This window comes from Suricata suricatta, unplaced genomic scaffold (assembly GCF_006229205.1).
Source record: "Suricata suricatta isolate VVHF042 unplaced genomic scaffold, meerkat_22Aug2017_6uvM2_HiC HiC_scaffold_219, whole genome shotgun sequence".
In the NCBI taxonomy this organism is placed as follows: Eukaryota; Metazoa; Chordata; class Mammalia; order Carnivora; family Herpestidae; genus Suricata; species Suricata suricatta.
The window spans coordinates 1039-10455 of record NW_021866992.1 but is presented as its reverse complement, the minus strand read 5'-3'; the positions used below and the strand labels follow the sequence as shown (position 1 = coordinate 10455).

At 64.0% G+C, this 9417-nt stretch overlaps 1 pseudogene; it reads left to right on the top strand.

Moving 5' to 3' along the window:
- The window catches only part of LOC115284826, a 14211-nt pseudogene extending 6272 nt beyond the window's left edge, over positions 1 to 7939 (top strand).
- The last annotated feature ends 1478 nt before the right edge of the window (positions 7940 to 9417 follow it).

Sequence of the window (9417 nt, the reverse complement as noted above, 5' to 3'; positions counted from 1 at the left end):
CCAAGTGCACCGTTGCGGGGTCGGTGGCCCCTGGGGCCGACAGGAGGCGGGGTTTCTGGGCATCTGAATGTCCTGGGCAGGCTGCATCCCCTGCCCCTGGGGGAGGGGGTCCGGAGGAGCTCCCAGGAGCGCCAGCTGACCTGGCCCCAGCCACAGACCCCAAGGACGGTGGGACCTTGACGTGGGGGGCAGGAGGAGCAGTGGGGCTCAGGCACCCTTTCCCCAGAACCTGGGGGGGTGGGGGGCCACGCGTGGTGTGTGCATCGTGGCAGCCATTCTGGTATGTGGCTGACTGGAGCGAAGACAGCCTGAGAGGCGGGTCCCAGGTCTGTCCTTGGCCCTGGGCTCCCCACCCTCTCCGGTGCCCACCCTCCATGTGCACAGGCCACCAGGGCCTGAACCCCAGTGTCTTTCTCAGCTGCAGGAGGTCCCATGTTTGGAACAGCCTGTGGGGCCAGGGACGGAGCTCTGGCGCCTCCCAGAACCCCGGTGGAGGGAGCGCTTCGCACACGGGCTTCAGAAGTCATCAGGAGGCACCTGGGTTAGTGTCGCTGTAGCAACGCCTTCTCTTGTCTTGTAGGTGAGGTCTTGGAGATCTCCACTCTGGCTGTGTACCAGCTCCTGCACCCCAGCTGGTATGTGACTACACAGAACCCAGGGCAGCCACAGCAGCCAGCGCCCCTAGGCTCCAGGGAGGGTGCCCCGCGCCCCTGCCTGTCTGCTCGGGCTACTGCGGGGCCCAGTGCCCCAGTGTTAGGTGGCTCTGAGCTCGGCCCTCTGAGGACCGTAGGAGCAGAACCCCCCCTCGCCGCTCTTGGGGATCCGGTGAGGGGTCCTGAAGCACCTTCAGATTGATAGTGTGCCCAGCGCTGTGACAAGCCACACAGGGGGCCCCAGGATGAGGCGTGGGGTTCCCGGAGATGCCCAGGATGGGCTGGGAGCCAGGGGACCTTGGCTTGTCACCTCCGGATCCAGAGTTTCCCACCCCATCAGATGGTGGGGGCGGAGGCAGGGGCGGGGCTGCTGAATTCATGTTGTTGTTGGAGCCCCACCGCCCCCGGATCTGGGCACATAGCAGTGTCAACGTCTGGCCAGGGCGCCTCGAAGTGTGACCTGTGGCTGTCGGGTCACGCTGCCCAGAGCACAGCTGCCCCAGCCAGCCCAAGTGCCGCCCCCGGCCATGGTGTCTCTGGAGGTTGGTCCTGTGCCGGTGGAGTGGGCCAGCTGCCCCAGCTGTCTCCTCTGTCGAGGAGACCCATCTGGGGAGGGCTCCGGCCACCTCATTTCTCGAGTGCCCTGAAACTCTGCTTTTGTCCTAGAGTCATGGGAGCATTTTGCATGAGAATGAGTTTCCATTTAGGCAGAAAGGAGCATAGTTATCCACAGGGACACCTCGGGGGTCAGGATACAGGATGGCATCGCAGGAGAGGCGATAGGGGCAGGCGACAGGTCGGGGGAGGGGGTTGAAACAGGAGGGTGGTTGGGTGACAGCGGACTGGACGGGGATGGGGCCGGCTCGGGACCCGGTCTCTTCCACTTGGGCTGGGACCTGAGTCGGGGCGTTCCGGCGTCTCAGCGTCTGGTGTGCCAGATCGGGCACAGCGTCCGGGCACCTGTGTGAGGGGCTGTGCCCTGACCAGCGCTGTTGTGGGCTGAGGGGTGTGGGCGGTCCGGGCTCTGGGCTGTACCCGAGATGGAAGCCCCCTCCTCGTTGCTCTCGGTGAGTCTGAACACGCATCTCCCGGTCTTCCTGTCGCCGGGCTCTCGAGGCCCCCCCAACCGTGTCCCGTGTGTCCCCTCAGGGAGCCAGAGATGCTGGGCCTGCTGTCGCTGTGGGACATGGCCCGGCTGGTGAACATGCTCATCGTGTTCTGGTTCCTTCGCGTCATCCCCGGCATGAAGGTGCGTGTCTGACTGCCCCCCCCACCCTGCCCCCACCGCAGCATTGCTCTGGGGTGTGGGCGAGCCTGGGCAGGGAGGGACAAGGGAGGGACCCCTTGGGGTGTGTCCCCAACCCTGTACAGCAGCCGGGCAATGCTGGGGGGCAGTCAGGGGCATGAGAGCCGCCCAGACCTGCTTTTGTGCACGTGTGGGGCGCCTTAGCCAGCTGCAGGGGGCAGAGTCTGGAGCCCCGGAACCTGTGTGTTCCCAGGCATCCTGAGGTTTCTACAAGGCCATTGGTCTGGGCTCCTAGTGGCTTCTAGGACTGAGAGGCGAAGGCGGGACTGGTCAAGGTCCACCCCTCCTGGACCCCCAGGGCAGGCATGGGCCATGTGGGAGGCTGGGGTGCTGGTCTCCGGGACTCCTGACGCAGGGACCCGGTGGCTTGGGACCATCTATGAGACTGGATTTCTCTGAAACCAGGGGGGACTCCGGACTGGAGGGGAGGGGTGCGGGGGGGGGAGGGGCAGGGCGTCTAGGCCCAGCACCCACCCGGCGCGAAGGGAGTTTGCTCCTCCCGATTTCCCGAGAACTTTCCAGGAGAGAAGAACCCAAGGACATCAGACCCCTTTCTACGAGTCCGAGTCCTTCCCCCTGAGCCACGCATGGCACCTGTCCCGTCGGGGGCTACCTGGTTCCTAGCAGTTCCCGTCTGAAGGTGGCCTGGGGCGCTGGGTGCAGGTGGGGGCAGCTGTACCCAGCCTTCCATGCACGCTGCACACGTATGTGCATGTGATGACACGTATGCACACGGTCCCCTACATGCGTGAGATCTCACACACGCTCCTAAGCACACAACACACACACACACACACACGTGCATCTCGGTGCATATTCACGTGTGACATGCACATGTATCCACACATGAGAGCGCACGCGGTAACACGCCCATATGTGTAACTACACACACACCATACACGTGTAGCACGGCAGCCACGCCTCATCACTTGCATACACCCAACACGTGTAACCATGAGCACGGCCACGTGCTGCCACGCATGCACGAACCATATGCACACGCCTGCACACAACTACACCCACTTGCGGTTATAGTACATAGGTGTGCTGTATGTGCACACACATGTACATAACCACACCCACAAGCAGTTATGGGTACCCGTGTGAACGTCCTGTGTGCGTGCACATAGTCACACGCCGGCATCTAGCGTCAGGCTCTGACACATCGCGTGCGGCAAATGGACCATCTGGAAGGCCTTTCCCTGGGGCTCAGGCTTGCACGTGAGGGGAGCGGCCCTCCAGACGGGCGCCGGGCTGCGTCTCTGAAGCTCCCTTTCTCCGACCCGAGTGCCGGGGCTGACCTGGCCTCCCCGGGTCTGTGCGTGTTGGGAGCGTCCGGACCAGAGACCGCTCATCGGCCCGGCCTCAGCCGGTCTGCCGGCCGTGTGACGTGGGCTGCGCTCCGGGGCTTCCCCAGGGGCCTTGGAACTGAGGCACACCTGTGATGGTGGCATGTGAGCATAGGTGTGTGTGTATGAATACGAGTGTGTGTGCTGGACTCGGATGTATCCGTGTGTGCGGGTGTTTACAGGTGGCTGTGGCGTGTGTGTACAGCTGTGTGTGTGTACTGTGGGGTGTGTGTGCAGGTGTGTGTGTAGTGGGGGGTGTATACAGGCATGTGTGTGTAATGTGGGGGGTGTATACAGGCGTGTGTAATGGGGGTATATGGAAATAGGCGTGTGTGTGTGTGTGTGTGCAGTGGGGGGTGTACAGGCGTGTGTGTGTGTGTGTGTATACAGGTGTTTGTGTGTGTGTATACAGGTGTGTGTGTGCACGCATGCATGTGTACAGTGGAGGGTGTACAGGTGTGTGTGGACAGCTGACTGGGGGGTGTGTACAGGTGTGTAGGCTGGTAGTTTGCTGGGCCCCTCCTGCCTTTCCAGGTCAGGCCAGGGTGGCGAGCAGGCTCGATGCCCCTCGGTGGGACCGGGAAGAACAGGGCCCTGCCTCCTTTGTGTCCTCAGCTGATGGCCGTGGTGGCCAGTACCATCCTGGACCTGATCAGGAACATGCGGGCCTTCGGCGGCGGCATCCTGGTGGTGAGTGTGGCCGGCTCTGGCGGTCGGGGGCGGGGGCCGGAGGCTGGGGGTGAGCGTGGGCGGCTGCTCTGGGGGAGGGGGCCCAGTGTGGGGCGGCGGTGTGTGCAGCCCGGGAAGCCGGAGGGCCTCCTGCCACCCGAGAGGGTGGCCCTCAGGACCGGTCTGCGGGAAGGGCCGCTGGACCACGCTCCCTCTCTGTGCCGAGATCCTATTGGTCACTTGGAATCCCTCACGGTGTTTGGGTCACGGGCCTTATGGAGACACTCTTTTCCTTTTCTTCTTTTCTTTTTTTATAAGTTTATTTTGAGAGAGGGAGAGACGGGGGTGGGGAGATTAAATACCCCAAGCAAGCTTCCTACTGTCAGCGCAGAGCCCGATGTGGGGCCTCGGTCTCATGAACCTCGAGATCATGACCTTGGTCAAAATCGAGAGTCAGATGCTTAACTGACTGAGCCACCCAGGCGCCTCGAGACGACAATTTTAAAAGTGCAAGAGGCACTAGGGGTCCCTGAAGCCCCCATAGACCCCACATGGGGTTTTGGCCCTCCCTCCTTGCCCAGAAGGATCTCAGAGCCCCCGGCCATGTTGGCAGAGGGACAACCCGGACACGCCCACCTCTAGAGCCAACCTTGCTGCCCAGGTGCCTTCGGCTCTGCCCCACGGCCCCTCCCAGGACAGGGGGTCCTGATGCTGCTCTCGGCACGGGGCCAGCAGTGGGAACGGAGGCCCAGAAGGGGCCGGGTTAGTCTGGGCTGTGTGCCCCTTCCTCCACCCGCTGTGCCTGGTGGGGACAGGTGGGGACAGGTCAGGGGCCACTGGGAGCCTCATCTCGTTGTGGCATGGGGCTGCTGAGTGGTGCTCCTTGGACATCATCACCTCCTGGAGAGGCCTGGCCAGTTCCTGCCTGTCCCTCCCCTGGGGCCCCTCCCCTAGGGCCTCTTCCTCTGCTCCCCAGAGTAGGGGTCCCTCTTGCCTCTGCTGCCACACCTGTCCTGGAGAAGGGGTGGTCAGTCTCGCTTTGGCTCGGCCACCTCCGTCCTTCCCTGGGCCCTTAGTTCATCTTTGTGGCTCCCCTGTGGAGGCGGCTCCTTGTTCCTTCCCTGTGGGGCAGGTTGGGGGCCCAGAGAGGGCGCCCCGGAGGAGGAGTCCGGGTGCTGCTGGGGAAGGCCAGCCATAGCCATGCCTGGGGTCCAGGCCGGGAGTCGCACGCCCGGCCTGGCCCCCAAGGCTGTGCCTGTGGAGCTGACCCGGCCTGGCCCCGCCCCCAGGTCCTGTACTATGGGTTGGCCATCCTGGGCATCAACCTGTTCTGGGGCGCCGTCCTGGCTCCTGGAAACAGCAGGTGAGGTGGGGCCCGAAGGCGCCAAAGGGAGTGTCTGGGGGTGTGGGGTCTGGGGTGGGGTCTGGGGGTGTGGAGGAGTGTGAGCCTGGGTGGCCCTGTGGGGTGGTCTCCCTGAGGGAGGGGCCTCTGAGTCTGTCTTCCTTTGCCTCCCTGTCCCTCCTTTTCCCTCTCTCCTCTTCTTCCCCTTCTCTAGGGGAGGAGGGCCCAGCAGCTAGGGCCCCAGCCTCTGTCCCCAGCACCTCCTCTTGCTTTCCACCACCTCCCCTTCCCCCATCCTCCCTTCTCACTCCCCCTCCACTCCCCCTCTCCCCTTTCCCTCCTCCTCCTCCCCCCCACCCCAGGCTCTGTACCCAGAGCCTATCTGAAGCCTGTGCAGCGCAGGGGCCCCACCCCCACCCCCGTGCCCCGCTTGGGACCTTCCGGCGGGGCCAGCCTGGTGCCCTGGTGCCGCCTATGCAGCCCCGGCCTGGAGCCACTGTCTGGGAAACTCGGTTTCCAGGTTCCTCTGCAGCTCTGGGCCCCTGGCTGCCCCAGGGCATCTCTGGGGACCAGCCTTTCTTCCTCCGCCTGCTCTGCCCCTTCAAGCCTTGCAGGGGCTGAGGTGGTGCTCCGGCCCAGCTTCTGCCATCCCGCCCTGACCAGCTTGCCCTGTCCCGCAGCCTGGCCCCTGGCAACGGCTCGGGCGCCCTGCGGAAGCTTCGAGCAGCTGGAGTCCTGGGCCAGGCTTTGGATGACTTCGCCGTGAGCCCGGCGCCCCCTGCCCTGTGGGCCCCCTGCCCTCCCGCCTGTTCCCTTGGCCCTCCCGGACCTGTGCGTGTGTCCCCGCAGGCCGCCCTGATCACTCTGTGGAACGTGATGGTGGTGAACAACTGGCAGGTGTTTCTGGACGCCTATGGGCGCTTCTGGGGCCGTGAGTGAGCCCCGCCCCTACTGCTTTGCTGGATCGCTGTGTTGCCCTGTCACCCCGGGCTCACCACTCCCGGGGACTGCCAAGGGCTGTGGCTCGTCAGGCTGCAGGGGACCCCGGGGGCAGGGCTGTGGGGCAGAGAGCCTGGGGCCTGGGGAGCTCCGACCCGCCCCAGCAGATGGTCCGGGGCTTGAATCCCAGCCTTGCCGCTTGCCGTCCACGCTGCCTTGGCAACTCATTGGCCACTTCCAGAAGCCTTCCTTGGGGCGGCTGGAGAGCGGGAGTGGTGGCGTCACCGAGTTACCGGCAGGACTCCTGAGAGCCTCTGCGTGCGCGCCCTCGTGTGCACTGTCCCCACCATGTGCGCTGGTCCCTGCTGTGTGCGCCCTCATGCGCGCCGTCCTCGCTGCGTGGACCCATCGCATGTGTGGCTCACGGCGGCCCCTGTGGCTCCCTCTCCACAGGTGGTCGAAGATGTACTTTGTGTTATGGTGGCTGGTGTCGTCGGTCATCTGGGTCAACCTGTTTCTGGCTCTGATTCTGAAGGTATCCGAGACCCCTGCCCGGGCGGCCTCTGCGCTGGTCTCTGGCCTGCCAGCAGTGGCATGAAGCTGCCAGCCAGGCCCCCTGGACCTGGGCGGGGGTGGGAGTTTGTGCTGGGTTCACGCAGTGCTCAGCCGAGGCTCCGTCCTGCCCGCGGGGCTTGGTGCTGCCCTCCCAGGCTGCCGGGGCCTCTTGCAATGCCCTGGACACCTGATCTGTGAGGTTCTCAGCTGCTTGGTTGTGGGGGGAGGGAGGCTGGCAGGCATCCGGCTGGCCTTGCTGGGCCCTGGACCCCAGCGTCTGGCATGAGCTCAGCTCCCTGCCCTGGAGGCCTGGCCGACGCCGGAGGGGAAGAAGCTGGTCATGTGGGACTCACACCCACTGGCTCCCCCCCCCAACTTCACAGAATTTCCTTCACAAGTGGGACCGCCGCACTCCCCTGCAGTCCCTCGCTGGGGACCCGGATGCCTCCTGTCACATGACTGTGGAGCTCTTGTTCAGGTGTGTGGAGGACGATGGACCTTCTGGGGGTAGGCGGGGAGGGGCGGGGAGGCGGCGGGCAGGCGGGCATCCTCTGTGACAGTGACACTTCCCACAAGCCCCCCGCACCTTGCCTGCCTACCACCCTCCCCTGGCTTCTGGGCTGGACCAGGGCTGCTGTGTAAGACTACCTTCCCGGGCTCCTTCAGTCTCCAGGTGGTTCTGTTGGTGGACGGAGGCAGGCGGCCGGAGGAAGCCCAGCCTCCTTCCCCACGGTGGCTTGGATTCCGTCCTCCGCCAGCACAGGCCAGCGGTGGGGACCCATGCCCCCGTGAGCGTGTGCCGCGTTGTAGCCGCCGTCCTGGGCACCGCCCTGCCGGCCGGCGTGGAGGGCATCCTCCCGGGCCTTTGACTCCAGGCTCACATCCCAGAGCTGGAATCCGTCCCCAGTCCTCCCCGAGCTGCGAGGGCGTCTGAGGGCTCCTGAATGGGGAGCAGGGCCTCTCTGGGTGGTGCTCACACTCTCCTGGGGGCACACGGGTCCCTCTCCAGAGAGCCCCATACAGCCTCCCAGTCACCCCATTACACAGGGACGTCCTGGAGGAGCCCATGGAGGACGATCTGCTGGAGAAGCTGGACCACCACCCACACCAGAGGCTGCACAGCTGACCCCCGGGGGCGCCATCGCCGCCCGGGCGGCAGCTGGTGGTGTGGCCTCCAGACAGATGCTGGTTGAGGCAGCAGCCCAGGGAGGAGAGACTTTCTGTGGCTGGATTCTCCCCGCCCGAGGCCAGAGCAGAGAGCAGGGCCCACAGCACCTCCAGCTCTGCGCCCGGCTGCCTTCTCTTGTCGCTGCTTCAGCGGGACCTTGACTACGGGCAGAGGGTGGCTCCCCGGGACCTTTGAGACCCACTGGCAAGCGGGAGGCTGTAGCCTTCCTCGTGGGCCCGGAGATTCCCACGGTGCCTTCCTGCCGGTGGCCTTCAGGGACCACAGGCCCGCCTGGGGCCTGCACAGGCCGCCGGCCGCTTGCCAGGCCATTTGGTCGGGTGGTTTTACAGGGAGAGACTCTTCACTGACTTTTTAACCTCATGGCTCCTGTGAGCGTTGATTGCGTGGAGCTCCTTACGGGTCAGAACATCAATAGCTTTTATCCTGAAGTCTCGCAAAGAGTGAGGTCATCATTCGTGTTTGGACCCGGCTCCCATGCTGCTTCTCTGGAACTGGGTGGCCAGGTAAGGTTGTTTAGGTTGTGCACTGCAAACCTGGCTGCGGGGGCGAGTCCCGGCACTGGAGTTTCCTCCCAAGGTGACGGGTACCTTTCTCTAACTTGCACAAAGCACATACCTATAAGCCAGTGGTGCCTCTACTTTTGTCTCTTTAAGTTTATTTATTTTGAGAGAGAGAGAATGCTGGCACGAGTGAGTGGGGGGGGAGGCAGAGGGAGTGAAGCGAGAACCCCAAGCAGGCACCACATGGTGGCACAGAGCCTGACGCAGGGCTCGATCCCTCGCACTGTGAGATCCTGTCCTGAGCTGAAATCGAGTCAGACGCTCAACACAGGCGGCCCAGCGGTAGCTCTGCCTTACGTGTCTGTGGGCCGAGCAGCAGAGGAGGGCGCAGGGAATCGTGTGTGCCAGGCCGCATTGCCACCAGGGCACCGTAAACCCAGAGAAACCATTAAGAAAGGATTTTCTCGTTTCGAGGGCTGACGCGAGTGGGTGGTGGGAGCCCCTGCAGGTCTGGGCTGGCCGGGATTGGAATGCCCCCGGAGAACGGTGCTGGGAGGGATTAGTGAGGTCTGCTGCGGGCACTGAAGGGGGACCTGAGGGACCGGTGCTGACTCCACTGCGGCACGTGATCCCCATCTTCAGGGTGTCTGAGAAGTGGGATTAAGGGAAAGTAACTTTTAGAAAAGGAGCTTCTAAAATGTCAAGAGACCCCAGTGCTTAGGGCTGCGATTTACACACCACCCTGTGCTCTGTAGTTTCTGATCCCAGTTTGCCTGCAATCCTTCACACTGACGTGCTGCCCCTCAGGTCTGGGGGCTCAGTGGACACTCCCAGACAGGTCTCCTCTGGGAAGGCTGGTTCTGGGTGGGGTCCCTCGGGGAGCAGTGGGTGAGGAGTCTGTGCCCAGCTGCCTTG